The sequence below is a fragment of the Chenopodium quinoa genome, unplaced genomic scaffold (assembly GCF_001683475.1).
Source record: "Chenopodium quinoa cultivar QQ74 unplaced genomic scaffold, ASM168347v1, whole genome shotgun sequence".
NCBI lineage: Eukaryota > Viridiplantae > Streptophyta > Magnoliopsida > Caryophyllales > Amaranthaceae > Chenopodium > Chenopodium quinoa.
The window spans coordinates 3,140,970-3,159,281 of record NW_018745281.1 but is presented as its reverse complement, the minus strand read 5'-3'; the positions used below and the strand labels follow the sequence as shown (position 1 = coordinate 3,159,281).

At 38.5% G+C, this 18,312-nt stretch overlaps 1 pseudogene; it reads left to right on the top strand.

The window, feature by feature from the left end:
- The first annotated feature begins 771 nt into the window (after nucleotides 1-771).
- LOC110711792 lies at nucleotides 772-10,838 on the top strand (annotated as a pseudogene).
- Nucleotides 10,839-18,312: the final 7,474 nt, after the last annotated feature.

The following is an 18,312-nucleotide window of genomic DNA, read 5'->3' as shown; positions in this document are numbered from 1 at the left end:
AATAATTGTTTCGTACACCCGGGTGTACCATGCGCATGGTACACCCGGAAGAACATCACCCTATGAATAAAAGAACATTACCTATAAATAGAAGAACATTACATATAAATAAAAAGAACATTGCCTATAAATAAAAGAACATTACATATAAATAAAAGAACATTACTTATAAATAAAAAAAAATAATAGTTATAAATATTTATTATACATTACAAACGAACATATAGTACATCAAAAAGAAAGTTACATATAAATAAAGAACATTACATACATACAATAAAAGAACATAACTTAAAAATAAAATAACATTACATATAAGTATAAAAGAACATTATCTTTCTGAAAAAGAACGTTACATATAAATAATGGAACGTTACATAAAAGAACCCAAATGATGAACAACAATGGTAGTGTAAAAAATTCAAACAATCAAGTAATTTCATGATAATAAAATTTTATATGAACAACAAACATCATTACAAAACTCAAAATATAGGTTAAAATAACAAGCAAAGAGATAGTTCACTATTGAAGCACAACCTAGGGTTTCATATTCATGAAATAGAACAAAGATGAACAAAGAAAGAGAAGTCATACTTTAAATGAGTAGAATACCCTTGTAAAGTGAATTAATAGTGGAAATCAAGAAAGTGGAACACTCAATTGCAAGTTTTTTTAGCCAAAATAAAAAATACCTAAAATTCTCAAATCATGAAAAATCTGAAAATTTGGTTGTGAAATTCGAATTTTAGAGTGTAAAATCTAGTATAAATGTGTTTGTGAGTGATGAATTAAGCACATAAAAGCCATAAAAATCAAGATATAAAATGAAAGAAGAAGTTAGAGGGAGAGGAGAGAGAGTATCGAAGAGAGAGAAAATAAATAGGTAAAATAAACATTGCATTTAAAATAAACAACATTACATACAAATGAAGCTTCATAAAAAAAGAACCTTCTGTAAATAAAAGAACATACGTGATACAACCCTCCTCTGCCCTACTATTTTATTGTTAAACTCTTCTATTTATTTTTCAGCAATTCGCAATTACCTTCAAAAAAAAAAAAAAACAAAAAAACAAACAGTTTTTCTACTTCCCAGAACATCATCTCATCCTCTTACAGTCGAATCCACCATTTCTGTTAAATTTCTTCTGCAATCTTTCCCATTTCTTGTTCCTCAAAAGTGGGGTTAGCCCCATTGAGCTCCTATTCTTTAGTAAGGTATCTATATTACTGTCGTTTATCCTCTTTACCCTTTTCAATGTTTATCAATTTAAGCTTTTGTTGGTTGTTTATCTGAATATATCGTTATTTGTGTTGTTTCAATCTGTAATTAAAGAGTTTAACTTGAATATGACCCATTAATTTGTATGTAAACTATGTAATTCCTTTTGGGGTTTTTTGTTTTTAATGTTTTTATCTGTATTTTAGTTGTATTTAAAAACTAAGTAGTGTTGCAGTACTATGTAAATGGAATTTGGGGAAACATTGAGGATTTAATCCGCACGCGTTTTTTCGATACGAATTGTTATTAGGAAGCATTTCAGTTTTCATAATTTGAGTTTAGTGTTATGCTGATTTTATCTTTTTGATGAGTCAAGAACCAATTTTGATCCAATATTGTTGAGGCATTTGATTGATATTAGCCTATTAGGCTTTTAAGGTTTAGTGAGAGTGATAAAAAATGAAGAAGACTGAAGTTGTGTACTGATAGATACCTAGAGAAGCTATTCCTTCATCAGTTTGAATGAAGCTATTCCTTCATCTTTGATTTTTGTTTGTAATTTTTCCATGATAAATTAAATGGAGTCATAATCATATTTTGAGTGTATAAAAAGTTAGAATTTATTGATGGCAAACTATATATATCATTTTGCGAATCAAAATGGATTAGAAAGAAATACTTTGTATTGAGTTGGTGGACTAGGCTTCCTATATATCTTAAACTTAAGGCCCTAAATATCTGAACATCTCCTCGACTTGGCATTCTTGATGCTCAATGAAATTAATTTGGTTACACTAACCTTTATTTTATTCCATTTTATACTTTTATAGTGTTTCACAATTATCATGGTTGGTGTCTACTGTCAGAGTCAAAGATGAATTAAGTTTTAAATTTGTATATTAGCATTTTAGGATTTCTATTGACCTTCTATTAACTTTGCTAGATTTGTTTCTGCACTCAAGATAGGATGTCTGTGGTTCAGAGTTGTCAACTCTGCTCTACAAGTTTTATTGACTCATTCCAGAGCTCGTTCTCCAAGTTTCAAGGTGTTCCTATGCCACTACTTAGGTTCAATTACACTGGTACTTTTGGTAGACGCAATTATTGCTCAACTCAGAATTTTATTCGGTCATGTTCAATCAATGAGCAGGACTTACCTAGGACTTCGAGTTTTCTACTTAGAGTGAATATAAAAATCAGGGATCCTCTAGTCAAACATCCTTTTCCAGTCAAATAGAACTGATGAGAATTCCAGCCAAACATCATTTTCTCAGTCAAATAGTGATGAAAAATCATCAAGTGCTTGGTTAGAGAAGTGGAAGGAAACCCGCCAAAGAAATTTTTCCAAATCACCCCAACTTGCATTGAACTATAGAAGGAGGGATAATATGTTGAATTCGTTTAGTTCTAGTAGTGACTCATCTAGTACTCATACCAGTGGTAGTACTATGGACAGGATAGTAAAAAATTGAAAAAGTTTGGCTATATGGATGATGCCAATGAAAATGATGATAACCAAGAAAGGATGATTGAGAAAGTGTCAGTTGAGGATATATTCTATGTAGAAGAAGGAATGCTCCCTAATACACATGGTGGGTTTTCTGAGAATTTCTCATTAGGGATAGAGCAAGGTTTTGACAATGAGGACGACGTACGATTTCCATGGGAGAAACCTGCTGCAAAACCTGAGGAAGCTAATTCAGTCATAAAGAGAAGCAGGACTTATATGGCTGAGCTTACTCTACCAGAGTCTGAGAGAAGGAGGTTAATGCAATTGACTTTAAACACGAAGCAAAAAGTGAAGATAGGTGGTGGAGGCGTTACACAAGCAGTGGTTGATCACATCCATGAGAAGTGGAAATCCGCAGAAATAGTGAGATTGAAAGTAGAGGGCACTCCTGCACTAAATATGAAACATATGCATGAGATTTTTTGAGGTTTGCATCTTATGATTTTTATCTCCTTTACTTTTACTGGTATTTATTGCCTTGCAATTTAATTTTGGTTGCTGTTTCTCTGCTTAGCTGAATGTTGTCAAAATCGAATATAATATATATGAAGAAAGTGCTAAAGTGCCCTTTTTTGTATCTTTGTGGTGATAGATCATTGTGCCTATTCTGATGACCTTTAGACCATTATGTGGAAAATGATGAGACACATAGGAGGCACTGCCATGAGGCTGCACTTGCACTTAGTCATGATTTTTTTCCTCATAAATCTATGTTTTGCACCATAATCGACCATCAGTACTTGAGATATACACACATTTATACTTGATTGCAGAAGGTTCATTACTAAAAATCTTTGAAATGGTCATAATTTTCCTCAACTTGTCTAAGCACCTGTCAGAGTATCCTTTTGTACCTCGGGTGTAATAACCATCATATCCTTGTTTAAATGTTTTTCTTATAGATTGTTTGAGATACTCCACATTCTCAAAAATCAAGATAGTCCGTACATAAGTATACATTATGCATCTGTTTTAGTGTTTCATTTGTCATTTTGCAAAGATATTGAATATCTTAGTAAATGATGCTGTGCTGAATAAGCATTATAGGACTTAAAATCACAGTGAAGCAAATCTTTGGTAAGGCTTTACTTGCCAACTCTTAGTCATTTCTGAAGAGAAACAGTTAGTTTCATATCATATGTCAATGTGCAAATGGCTCAAGAGTCTTCACAAATGATCTCGTGGTTGAATGAACATGAAGCACATAATCTAAAGGAATAGAAATCCTATAAAATTCCCTGTACAAAGTATTTTGTTTATGGTAAAGATCTTTCCTCTCAATTCCCATGATCTCAATTCTCAATAAGTTATTAACTCACTTATCATCAACATAGTCACTGAACTTCATTGAAAGTTAATGACTTTTTATGAGTGAGAGTGTGAGATACTTGGTTAGTAATCAATTATAATTGGAATAGGTAAAAACAAACTGTCACTCTATCAAGTTAGCCTTATCCCCCCCCCCCCTCTCTATTTTACTAGTGTCCACTATATGGCCATTGATAATTGATACTTGAGCCTATTGTTGAAGGAGATGAAAATTCAGTTACTCTTTGATTAAAATTACCTTTTCAATTCAACCATCCTTACCATAATTCTGGCAATCACTTTAATTTTATGTTTAAGAAAATGAAGTAAATCTCATAGATACCCTATAGATCTCATGGAGTGAAGGTGACTGTTAAACTTATATCAGTGATTTCTGATCTTACAGACTATATTCTTCGAATTTATATCAAGAGTTCAAGACCTTCTTATAGAACAGGATTCATGTTATAACAGCAATATATGTGAAACCTACTAACCTAGTCACTAGGTTAAATTACAATCAAATGAGAAAGAGAAATAGTATGAAAAGCTGATTGGGTGGACAGATCAGGTATGTTAGCTCATTCCAGCAATGTCACTACTGTTGTGTTCATGCTTAGCTTGTCCTGAAACTTGTTGAGTTGTGGTGCATGTTTATGATCACAAGAGGCTGTTGTTTGTAGTCCTTGAATATGAGACTGGAACATCCAAGATTCTGTTTGTCATGACTCATGTCTACAAGCACAAACCTCTTTATCCTTTGTAAGTCTGGAGCATCCAAGATTTTTCCTTAGCTATTAAAACTTTCTCCCTTCCTACTAGCTCTTCTTATTTGCTGAACCTGTAGAGCTATGAAAGAAAGTTTATTTATTTCCATGAGGCTGGAAATTTATGTTGATTGTTCATTACTATCTAAATACATTAACTGTAGTGTCTTATCTCTTCTTATATAGAATAGTGTGACTTCTTATTTGGGTTCTCTTGTCATTGCATTTTTGTTGAACTTCTTGTATATATGGCTTGTAACCTTTTAGTTTCCTGTACGTTTATTGGCATTATTCTTCATTTTCAATCCAGAGGAAAACTGGTGGTCTTGTTATTTGGAGGTCAGGGACATCTGTATCTCTATATCGAGGAGTGAGCTATGAAGTTTCTGGGCGCACATCTAAGAACCATGGAACTCAGGTTGCTGGCCGATTGTTGCTTGATCAGAATCTTACAAAACCTTCACAAAATGATTCTTATGACAGTAAACGTTCTCCAGAAGAGGGCCTCCGCAGAAATGATGTCGATAAAAAAGATTCTGAATCTTTAACTAATGTAAAGTACGAGGATGAAATAGACAAGTTGTTATCTGACCTTGGGCCTAGATATGCGGACTGGCCTGGTGATAACCCATTGCCTGTTGATGCTGATTTGCTCCCAAATCTAGTTCCTGGCTACCAGCCACCATTTAGATTGCTCCCGTATGGATTCAGATGTACTCTTTGAATGAAAGAGTCTACATCGTTAAGAAGGATTGCTGGAACACCTCCCCCTCATTTTGCTTTAGGTATGCTGGCTCTTCTACTTACTTGCTTCAAGCTTCTTAGATTTTTGCTAACTGTGTATTGAGGTTGTCTTCAGGCAGAAGTAGGCAACTAGAAGGTTTGGCAGCCGCCATTGTTAAGTTATGGGAAAGAAGTTCCATTGCAAAGGTAGCGCTGAAGCGTGGTGTTCAGCTTACTACAAGTGAGAAAATGGCTGAGGAGATCAAGTTGAGCTAATGGATATTGATTGCTGTGTTAATTTCTTATTATTTAATATTATTAATTTCACTGCATAAAATTTTTTTGATAAGCAATTCTTCCTGATCTAAATTGGAGTCTCACCAGGATTATTGAATCAATGTTCATTAATAGTTCGGCAGTTTGATATTGTCCGGTGTCCCAAGTGCAGTCCAATTTTACCAAGCTGTTGTTTTACATTGTCTTAAATATATTGCAGAGGTTGACTGGGGGAGTAATGCTTTCCAGAAACAAGGATTTCATGGTATTGTACAGGGCAAGGACTTTTTATCATCAGATGTCACTGAAGCTTTACTAGAAAGGGAGAGATTGGCGAAGGACCTTCAGGATGAAGAGGAGCTGGCACGAACAAGAGCCTCAGGCTCATTTATACCTTCTGTTGGAACTGGGGAACATTATGGAGCTGCTGGTACACTCTCTGAAACTTTGGATGCTAATACTAAGTGGGGGAAGAGACTTGATGGTCACGAGGCAGAAAAGGTGCTGAGACAAGCAGAAGTAATGAGGCATGCCAAACTTGTCAGGAAGCTAGAAGGGAAGCTTGCTTTTGTAAGTTCCTATACTTTCTTTTGATGTGGTGGAAGAGAAAGGCAATGACTTCAAGTGACATTTCTTTCTCTTCCGCTCTTGTTAGTGACACACTCTTACATGCAGGGTGCATGTGCTGTGCCTACACACTAAGTTTTCTTTCTTATAAAGAAGATCAATCTCCCTTGAAGAATAAAATAAAATAAGAGTTCAAGAGTGATCAAGTAGCCCTTTCGGGCTTTCGGATTCAATCAAATACCAAAGAGTTAGAGAATATTACTTTGGGAAGTAATATATGAGACACATCAAACAGACTCATGGTGTGTTTAGCTCCCTTAGAAATACTTGACAGTTGAAGATTCTTCCTTGTGGGAGGAAGCGTTGTCCACAACTAAAGAAATGAATTATGGAAACAGTTCTATAAGAATTTTTTACACGCAGTGTTTCCCCTACCTGATTATAGTATCAACAAGTTATTTTAAGTGTTTTCAGGCTCTCATGTAAAGATTTCATGCATCTAATCTGTACTTTAGTACATATGTCGCTTATAGAGTAGTTAAAAATGCCTTAGTAATAGACTTTTAGTACAATAACATGTCTTTTTACACACCATATATCACCTACATTTTATATAATTAACCAGGCTTTTGTTTAGTACGATTGTTGCTTTATACCTCAGAGATGTTTCTGAAAGTACAAGCGGAATCCCACAACATGCACCTAAGTGAAGCTTTTATAAATATGCATAAGCTTCTACTAACTACCAAGATGCATTTTAAATGTTGCTGATAACGTCAACCATAGCCAATATGATTTCTTCTCTTCTCTGAGCTTTCCAGCTGATCTCTTCTCAAAACATTCTAGAAATGGGGTATAAACCCTGCTCAAGTTTTGAAAGATAAAACAGATTTAATTAAAGCCTTTTTAGTTAATGAAATTATGCTGAATATAATAGTTTAGGAGCCTTGTGTGGGTTAGGATCTACAGAGAGGTTTGTTGCATAGGATGTTTTGCCCCTGAAGGAAGTGAAGTGGAATTTTTGTCCTTATTTTTAAGGGGGGGGGGGAATTGCTATTGGCTGGTCCTACCCATCTTTTTTGTCTGAAAAATAATAAATTCACAATAGAGAAGTAAAGTGTGTTTAAAGGTATTAAAAGGAGAATCCTCATATTCTTCAATCTGAGGAAGCAATGAATCAAAAGGGAATATTGTATATGTTTGATTGAGATATAATTGGGCATTTGGATAGTTGATTGCATTTTGGATGATAAAGAATGTTTCATGCATAGTTTAATTATTCCTGATGCCTGAGAATTTTTTCTTTTGAATGTGTCCTCACCCAGTTATATCTCTGTAAGTTATCAATGATTTTTTTTTTACTCGCTAACTCACATTTCATTTCATGACCATGTTCTTTGGTCGGAACAATATCTTACATGTAGTGTATAATTATACGTGCTTCCATGACATAAAGCTCTAAAATTTTCTGCTAGGCTGAACGGAAGCTGATGAAAGCTGAAAAAACTTTGTCAAAAGTGGAGGAATTCTTGAAACCAACAGATCAACAGATGGATTCTGGGAGTATTACTGATGAAGAGAGATTTATGTTTAGAAAGCTTGGTTTGAGAATGAAAGCGTTTTTACTTCTTGGTATGACAAATTACTGAAGTTTTTACATTCTTGATCTGGAATATTAACTGATACAGCTTTGTAAATTTACTGTTTCAGGTAGGCGTGGAGTTTTTGATGGTACAGTTGAGAACATGCATTTGCATTGGAAATACCGTGAGCTGATCATTTTGAAGGGAAAGAATTTTGAAGAAGTTAAAAACATTGCTTTAGCACTTGAAGCTGAGAGTGGAGGCATCTTGGTTTCAGTTGACAAAGTCTCCAAAGGCTGTGCTATCATAGTTTTGCGAGGAAAAGATTATAAGCGTCCTCCTACATTGAGGCCAAAGCTAGAACCTCTTGACTAAGAGGAAGGCTTTAGCACGTTCTATTGAGCTGCAAAGGCATGAGAGGTATTTTTCTGCCATAAGTTACTTATTAGAGGGTGGAGCTAGTGATTTCACTTGAACTTTTTACTGGTTGGAACCTGGAACCAGTAGCTCCACGTTTTTGGTTTCTGATGACTAGTGCCAAGTTTAGATTTGTGTGATTTTACATATTTCCTCCGTTCTTTTTTAGTTGACATATTTTGACGTTTGAGACTATTCACAATCTCTACTTTGACTTGCTTTCATGATTTAGCTAAGAAAATACATAGTCGTTTGGGATCTTTTTTAGTTCTCAATATATTTTCAAAATATTTACTTTTAAATTGAAGATATTAGCAATTGAACTTTTGCATTAGCAAATTTGATAAAAGAAATGTGTCAACTTAATTAGAACAGAGGAAGTATTTAAACTATTTTCTAACTGATAGTACTAAATAGAATGGAGATGTGATTTATGGAATGCCTCATTTGATTCCTTTAAAGAAGCCTAAATAGAAGACCTGGATCTCAATATATTCTTATTGGTAGTAAATATTTCTTTGACTCGTGAAGTAGCAGTTGTACATGTACTAGCTGAGTAGGTGACTTTCTGAAGGTTGTTATACTACAATAATATGTGTGTTCAATTGCTCAAAGAGGTTAACCTTGCAGGTCTTGTGTTGTTACCTGCAACTCTTAACTAAATAATAAGTTAATATTGTTATTCTAATTTAGTGTGCGATTATTTACTTTACAACTGGCTCAGCGGACCTGAATTAGCTCACGGCCTGGCTTGGTCTAGTCTGGAGTCAATCCTTGGACAACTAGGTCAGACAGGCCTGACTCTATACCTGAGTTGGCCCAGGCCTAGACTAACCCAGCTCGGCCTGTGGCTAAATCTAGGATGATGCTATCTTCTTCCATTGTATTCATTTTTTGTTCTTCTGCAAGACCCATCCTTTTCTCCGTTCCCCGTTTCTAATATCCTGTTCTATAAGCTATACAGCCACATGATTGCATGTTAGCAGTTTGTACCTCTTTTTTTTTTTTTTTTCTAACTTATTATCTATACTCCAGCTAGTAAATACGGAGTATTTAAACTTGTTTCAAATTTTGTGAATCTTTAACCAAAGGCCTGTATCCTTTGTATGGATTCTCAGTCTTAAATTTGCAAAAGATGGGTTGACTCTTAGTTCTCTGCCATAGGATCCTTGCCATTGAGTGCGGGTAACATAGGTCCCTGCTGCAGCAATCTAAAAATGCTATTGTGACGCCATTTTCCTTGCACAATGTTGAGAAAACTGGGTTTGAGATTCTGATATTTATTTGTATATAGAGAATAAGATAAAATTGAGATTTTTATATTAATTGTTTATTTGTAATGTTATTTTAACTGCTTGAATTCTTTCCTATTTTCTCTCATGTCATTTCATAAGATTATTTTTTATGGGGAGAGGTGTCTTCATCATAGTTTTTACTTTTATTTTTTATTTTTATTTTGAGTAAGGGTGTCTCCATCAGATTACCTTTTGTCTGTCAATATTTAATCTTTTATAATTAATCCATTACCATTACTGTTACATACAGGCTCTTTTGAAGCATATTGCACAGTTGCGGCGGAATGCAGAGAAACTAAAATCTGAAATCGTAAGGCCTCTGTAGTATATTCTATATTCCAGCTTGTATGAACTGTTCCACTTATTTCATCTTTCTCTACTCCTAACTGTACTTCCCTTGACTAAACTATATTAGGAACACATGGATGTCATGGAAGAAGAACACCAAAAAGAAGAGTTTTATGATAGATTAGATGCTGCGTATTCCACGGAAGATGAGGTCAAATAGTAGTATTTCTCATTTTCTTGTTCTTTAGATGCTAGTTCATCTTTCTTTTAACTGACTGGTATTCTATAGGAAGAAGAAGATGAAGCATACCTAACAACCTACCGCGATGAAGGTGACGAGGGTGAAACTGAGAGCTCTGATAGTCTCACTCTGTAAATACGAATATCAGTTTCAGAACAATAAAGCAGCAACATCGCGACAAGTAAGGTAAAATAAAAGTTTTAACCCCTAAATTAGGATGTGTATTCACGTTATCTTTTCTTTTAATGTTTCACAGGTGGGATAAGATGAAATAACTGGCACACTTGACAAGGGAGGAGTGATCATGAAGGCGAGCATCTGCTGCCTCTTTCTTCTATGAGTTGTGAGGCAAGTGTTAAAGCGTGATGTCTCCTGTGAAGCTGCTTCACAAAGAGGGTTGTAAATAATTTTGAAATTGTAAGGAATTTTGAAATTGTAAGGATGGATATTAAGTTCAGACACAAAAGTAGTGTACAGAGACGAGTAGCATAGGAGTTTTGTTTTTTGTTTTTCTTTTTATTTTTTTATTTTTTTTTAATGGAAGCTGTTGGTAACTTTAGTATTTTTAACTGTTTATTTGTTTAAAGGTATGACAATTAATCAATCATTAATATAATACGTACTTTCGTTTCTTATTATTCGCAATAAAAGTATTATTTGTAAAATAAAGAAATTTATTCAGGTCTTTAAATAAATTTATCATCTTTTAAGTAGAGAAACATAAAGTTGTAGATATCATATCATCACTTCTAATAATAAGAAGTAAGTATTTAAAAATTAATGTTGATTTATTTATTTGAATAAAAATTTCAAATCAGGACATAAAATTTGGAAAGACAATGGCGATCTAACATTTTTTAAAATTAATATAAATAAATATATTCATAGAAATTATTACAAAAAACATATAAATACACTTTTATAATTATTTAAATAAACAAACTTTTGTAATGAATAAAATAAATATAAACGAAATAATAATTTATTTTGTTATGAGATTAATTAAACTTTTCTTATGTATATAAGCTAAATCGTTATGTTTTAAGAAAATCCTTCGAACGCTCACTCGAGTCAACTGGAACATGGATATATTGTATCCGTTCGCAACTTTATGACAAAGGAGTGAGCAGGAAACTGAAGCCCATATTGCAATTGCCGAGTATAAACCCAGATATATCCAGGCGGGGGTCGATGATTCCTCTCATTGGCACTAGGCATTCGGCACCAATAACCGTCCTCTTCCATGATGCCGTAATAGATCTCGAGTTGTTCTGTAAAATGATACTAGGCGTTATTCTCAATCCACCAAGAGTAAGGCGCGGCATTCACTATGCCCTCATTTTCTTTGACTTCGGTCCACTCCCGTTCCTCGGGAGTCAACGGCCTTGATGCCGAAGCCTCACTTCGGCCAGTGGTACTGGCTTTAGCTGAGTCTGCAGGGGGAATGCTAGTCAAGGGCACTGCTTTCAGCGTAGCACTACTCGAAGCAGCGGCCGGCCCAGCCCTAGCGTTAGGGTTCCGACCGCTGAGGAAAGGCATCATCGCCAAAGGGCGATTCCGCCTCAGGATTAGCTGTGGCACTTCCTCTTCCTCTTCGGCGCTCGACTCAGACCTAGCTGGTTCCTTTCCCCGGTCGCCGGCCATTTTTAATTGAACGGAAGTTCGAAAAAAGCAGAAAAAAGAAAGGGGTTCAAAAATCAAAGAAAGCTGAGGAAATTTCAGAAAAAATTACCTCAATCAGGTGCGGAATTCGCCAATCATTGAGTTCGGAGCAACGAATTTGACCTAAAAGCCTCGGATTGTTGGGTATGTGTGAGAAGCAAATTCGGGTAAAGAGGAAAACTTAGTGAAATGCTGGGTTGTTAATACGAAAATGAGTAAGGTGAGCAAGGATTAAGGTGCGAGTGGCTTGAATATCTTCTGGAAGCAAGATTTTCGGAATTCACGCCACTAATAACCCCATTAATCCCACTTTACTCAATGATTGTTCGTGTTCTCCTCCAATTAATGACCCTCTAATCTTCTCCACTTCCCCATTACTTCTAATCATCTCCAAGTTAACGGTTATTAGTATCAGTAACCTCTCAAACTTCTCCTAATTAAAGCTGTCATCATTTGCTTCTCTCTAATTTTGCAAGCCAAAACCCGATTCGTTATTCTTCCAAACCGAGTCTGGGGGCAAGTTGTTTGGGTCCAATTTATCCTCAATTGGGCCTAGTCTACAAATGATACAATCTAAAGCCCAAAAGCAAGGTTCAACTCTCCAGCCCAATGCCAAGTCAGTCAAAGGTCCAATGCAAGTGGCAAGCCCACTTGACTCCAAGGGCCCAACCTCTTTATTGAGCAAAGGTATAAAAGCTAGTCTTCTCCTCACTTCACATCCATCCACAATCAGCCTCAAGCACAAAATCTCTTACATAGCTCATTCTCTCTATCTTAAAGCACCGTACTGACTTCGGCATCGGAGGGGCCTTCCTCGGCATCACCCCCGAGACCAATTTTACGTGTTCTTTACCGTGTAGGAAATCCTTAGCTCCAGCATTCTTTGGACCGAGACCAGTCTTCTCCACCTTAAAAGGGCCTGCCGAAGACCCCATTGTTTTTACCCAAAACAGTACCCAATCTAATCCTACCCAAATAAAGGGGATTTAATGGAAATTCCATTTTTAAAATCTTTGCTCACTTAATAATTGGCAGACTTTCTCAATATATTTTGTTTGATCATGTAGCTTAAGGTATTTGAATTAATCTTAAGGTATTAGTTGGGTTAGGTTATCCTCTTCTTGAGTTCACACCCCGCGGGTGGTAAATAGGTTATATTATTATCAATATCTTGCAACCGCCATTGTTAGATTGAAACTCTTCATTTACTGAAGGTTATGAATTGCATACAAGTTTTGTGAGATTATCACATTATCTACAGATTTTGCAAGGTCTACAATAAATCATTTCAAGGCCAATGGTGAAACCAATAATAAATCTGTTTTTAGCCTTGTTCTTTTTACCACAAAAACTTTTCAGTTTCCAAATTTGAGAATACTTACTTTACATGTGCCTTGTTTTGTAGCACCAAATAGCAGTGAAGTTTCTCTCATCTGGTGGAACTATAGTGATAAGAGATGATGATTTTCGTAAATAGTAGTGAAATTTCTCTCTTCTGGTGGAATCATACTAATTATAGTGACATATAAGACTCATAAAAGAGTATGTGTTTTGGTAAGCAAAGGATTAGTTGGCTATTGGTATAATTTTTCGGGTTCTACTTTTAGACAGTCTTTAGAATTGTTTTTATGGGGTTGGTTGCACCATAGACCAGAGTAAGATTATTCGCTTTATGTTTGTTTTGCTCATTTCATATGATGAAGATGTTAGCATGTGAAATATGTACAAGAATGCATCATATATTGAGTGAAGTGTTGATTTGCAATGTATAAAATGGCTTTATGAGGTAGATCAAGCCTAACATCAAATGCAATTGTGTTATTGGTTGTTGCACGATGCTTATGCTGGGTGGCCCCGTCTATACAATGTGCCTTGTCTTCCCGCACCTTTGCTCTTATGTGCTATGATAATGATTTTTGAAGCGCGTTTTATATTCCTATGTGGTGAGCTGCCATTGAATGGGTTTGGAAGTTGTGAGGATGAGCGTTTGTTCTCAAACGTATGTTTCATGTTCATATATATTGTCAGTCGTGATTGGAGAACCACGTGTATTGACTTTTGATTATGTTTTGATGTTTTCAGGAGAAGCAATCTTTTATATCTGAAGCAGGCCGGAAGTCAAAGATTTAAGCTTACAAGAAAGCAAGACCTTCATAATTAGCTTGCATGAATGTGGTTGCTATAGTTTCCTGCTTTTGCTTTTATCTTGGACCTGAAGGACTTGACTTGGGATGCTGCTTTTTTTGTTGGTGGATGTTGTACATATCAAAGGCAAATGTTTTTGCTTATTTTGATTTTCTATGATACAATTCTATAAAATGCAACATCTACATATGTAAATAGTGTTTCGGGGTTTTCTGATGTCCTGCGGGAGAGTTACAATTCCGAGACTGGAACCGGACGCCTGTACCTGCAAAATAACGGAGACTCCTGAGAGCTCCGCCTCCAACGGTCAAGTTAGTACCTGATTAAGGAGTAATTAATACAGAAATTAAAGTAATAAGGTCTCTCTAGGTGAGAGTATTTAATGTAGGTAATCTGCTTTGCTAGCGAGATCAGCCGGTTATTAGTGTGTTCTGTCAATTATTCGGTCCCTTGATTAATGAGGATTAATCGAGTATTTATAGCCTTGGGAAGCGTGCAACTCTCTAGGTTTAAGGTAAACCTAGGGCCGAACGGGCTTCTAGACTGAAATGGGCCTTGATGGCCGGTTGTCCCATTTGGCATGGGTGGACACGTGGCGTGTCTTAAGTGGTCCGTGGAGGACGCGTGGCGGAACCTGGTTGGTCCACTTGTCAAACGGCGCTTGGTGGATAAAAATCCCCTAATCATTTGCCCCTCACAGGTGGCACGCGACTGGTCACGTGTCGCCTGTGACAGGCGTCGCACGGTGACAGGCGACGGCCCGTTACAGGTGTCACCTTGCAGACGGCCGGGAGACTCTCCCGCCCAAATTTGAATTCGGAAGCGACCCTTCGCCTTCTCATTTTGCCTATAAAAGGAAGTGCTGACTTCGGTCATTTTCACATTTGAGAATTTTTGCGAGAACATTCGGACCCCTGAACTTGCTCTGACATTCTCGGACTTTTTCTGCCTACCGCCTGTTCTGACAAGCCGACTGACCCGAACTTTCAGGACTTCATCAACTGTCATCCGTTCAGGTAACTCAGTTCTCTTACTCTTAATTTTCTTTTTATTTTTTGAAATGGCACCATGGAAACACACGACACGCCCTAAGTTAGTGATCAGCCGGTCACCGGGGACGGCTGAATCTAGGACTAGGAGTGCCGCCTGCCCTTTTCTGGACCCATCTTTGCCCTTTATACAAAGTCCGACTGAATCTGTGTCTATGCAGAACGTGATGGCCAGAACAAAAAAGACTGCTAGAATATCAAACTCAGACGGCTCCTCCCAAAGGGTACTCCTTAGCGAAACATCTGACCAGGCGCCAGATGTGGAACGAGGCGACTGTCAAGCTGACAGTTCTGAGAGAGGGACCAAGGTGTTCCCTTCTCATCTAACCGTGGACATGTCTAATTTACCTTCTGCTCCTTCTAAGGGAGAGGAGGCGGGCCCCTCTAGGAGAGGGGAGGAGTCGTCCCCTTCGGACTCGTCAGGGGACGAGTCCGATTCCAGCTCTTCTGACCATAGTTCCTCTGACCATAGTTCTTCTGACTCAGAAGAAAAACATAACCGCCTACAAGAGGCGAGAAGTTCCCATGCAGTGGAGAAGGGGGATAATTGGGCAGAGCCGTCCGCCTCTTACAGAGAGGAAAACACCCCCTACTACTGCAGGGTGCCCCGGGGCCGGATCGCAACCATGCGAGACAACGTGGCGAGCTTTATTGCTAACCACAAAATGAGCCCGGAGTATTTACTGTTTGTGCCGGATCCAGAAGATACTGTCGTCTGGCCGGCTGGTACCAGCTATGGTGACGGCTGTTTTGGCTGCTATGTGGCGGCCATCAAAGCTGGTCTGCGCTTCCCATTACATCCGGCTGTTCAGCGGATTTTAGATGGATATGATCTGGGGTTATGGCAGTTAGCCCCCAACTCTTGGGTAAACGTACTCGGCTATGTGGCCGGGTGCGAACTGAACGGGGTGGAGCCAAGTTTTGAGGCTTTCGCCCACATGAACTATCTCAGCCGGACCCCTAAGTCGGGAGGTACCGGCTGGTATCAACTAACAAGCCACAGGGGTTACCTCATGACGAGAGGTAAGGCAAACAAATGGAAGGATTGGCGGAACACCTTCCTTATTATCGAGAGTTCAGACACGGAGCTGAACAAACGTTTTAACAAGTGGAACAGGGATCCGCCTCTTCTTGCAGGCGGCCGCAGCATGCCGCCTGTTCCCCCAAAGGCTAAAAGAGAGATCCTAGACAAAGGACTCTTCAAAGTAGAGACTAGGGTGAACTCTACTTCAGGGGTACGAGAGCAAGTACCCCTACACTGCGTCCCGAGCTTCAAGTGGCTCTATGATGAGTACTTCTTGGCCGCCTGTGGCCTCGGCAGTCGGTGCTCTAGAGGTAGCCGGCCTGACGAATACTCTGTTTTTTCACGCCTTGTTTACTTGGGATTTTTACTAACTTTGCTGTTTATTTCTTTCAGCCGACGCCATGAGTAAAATAACAGCATCTAAGACTGCGGCGGCCATGCTGCGGGTTTCGCTAATGAAGCAGTCGTACGCCGACTCCCCCAGCAAGGAGGCACCCTTGGTAAGCTTTGAAAACTCTTCCCCTTTAAGTTGTATTATGCATATACTAACTCTTTTTGTTTTCAGTCTGGCACTCCAAGGGCTTCTTCCTCGCAACAGCCGGACCCCAAGGCCCGGAGAACGACTGTTGCAAGCTCTCCTGGGTCTTCCAGGAAAACAGTGGCGGCTGAGAAGCAGCCGGCCACTTCTTCAAAAACCCAGGCGGGGCCGCCTAGATGTATGGACACTTGCTTGTAAAAACTCACTCTTGCTTCCTTCTTGATTAGGTCTAACTTGTTTTTCCTTTTGCTTAATGCAGCCGGCCCCCAGGGACTTGACTTGGTTGAGGTAGCCAAGTCAATGGTTAAAGTAGTTCCTCCCTCTGACAGGGAGGCGGTCAAGGGTGCCGGCACCCTTGACCTCGATGGAATTTCGGGGATCCTAGCTGAGGTATACCCTTTTGAAGTTCCAGGACGCCTGTTAACCCTTATGATTGGAAACTGACGCCTGTTTTTCTTTGTACTTAGGCCCTGCTCCGAGTCAACAGCCTTCGCAAGCCGATTGATCGGAAAAACAAAGAGGTAAAGGCCGCAAAGGCTATGGCCGCCTCCAGCTGTGATAAAGCAATGTTTCAAATTGCCCAAAATGAAGTACTGACCATTGATCTTCTTTATTATCAGGCGCAGGCGACCGCCGCTGTTCGGGCTCAGCTAGAGGTGGCCCAAAAGAAGGTTGACGAGCTGGAGGGGACCGTCACCAAACTTAAAGCCGAGCTGAAGCCCCTTCGTCAGAAAATGCACTCTTACGAAGCCATGGAGAAATCTTTGGCTAACGTAAAAGAACGCCTGGTGAACCAGGAGAAGAGTCTTACCCAAGAGCTCTCGGACAAGGCCGAGCAAGAGAAACAAGAGCTCGTCCGGGAGATGGTGGAAGACTCCGCCCAAATCCAACGCATGACCTGGGAACGACTGTTCCCCAGTGCCGACTTTGCCTCATGGGAAAGAACGTACCGCCAGTGTTCGGAAATATATAATCAACAGATCCTGGCGGCTGCTGAAGAAGAGGCGATGGACGTTGCGTTGGAGGAGGAAGAGCCGGTTGTGGCGCTTGTGCCACTTGGGGGTAAGGCATCAAAAGATGATGCAGCTAAGGCCGAGTCCAGCAAGAAGAGTGCTGACCAGGCGGCTGCTGCTGATACTGAACTGCCCCCTTCTTAAGCTTTAAGTATATTTTTTCTTTCCACGGCCTGCGTGCCGTTTGCTTTGTAATTACCCGGCCAGGGGGCCGGGGTTTTGAATATTCTGCTGGTCTTTTATGGCCGGCTCATTTTAATCAAATTTTTTGTTTTTGTTCAAATTTGTCTAAGTATTTGAAATTTGCTCACTAGACAGACTGTTGTGTATGGCCGAACGTTAAGACAGGTACAAATAGTAAGTATGCCGCCTATGCCCCTGGACGACTGGTTGTCTGTTTCCAGGATAGATGATCAGTCGGCCATTTAATCAATCGGTATTCGAACTCTTTATTCAATTTGACCAAGTAATTAGAATTACCAAGTAGCCAAGGAATTTAAGTAGGAAAACAAGCGGCGGGTACCGGTTGTTTCCCTTTATTGCCAATGTTGGCCTCTAATTTGTTATTTGTTAACCTAGCAAGAGTATTGGTTGAGAGCCTTTGTTTATTAAAAACAAGTGGACGACTCGTACCTTTTAGGCTCAGTACTAAGTTTGAGTGACTATTAAGTTAACATAGGA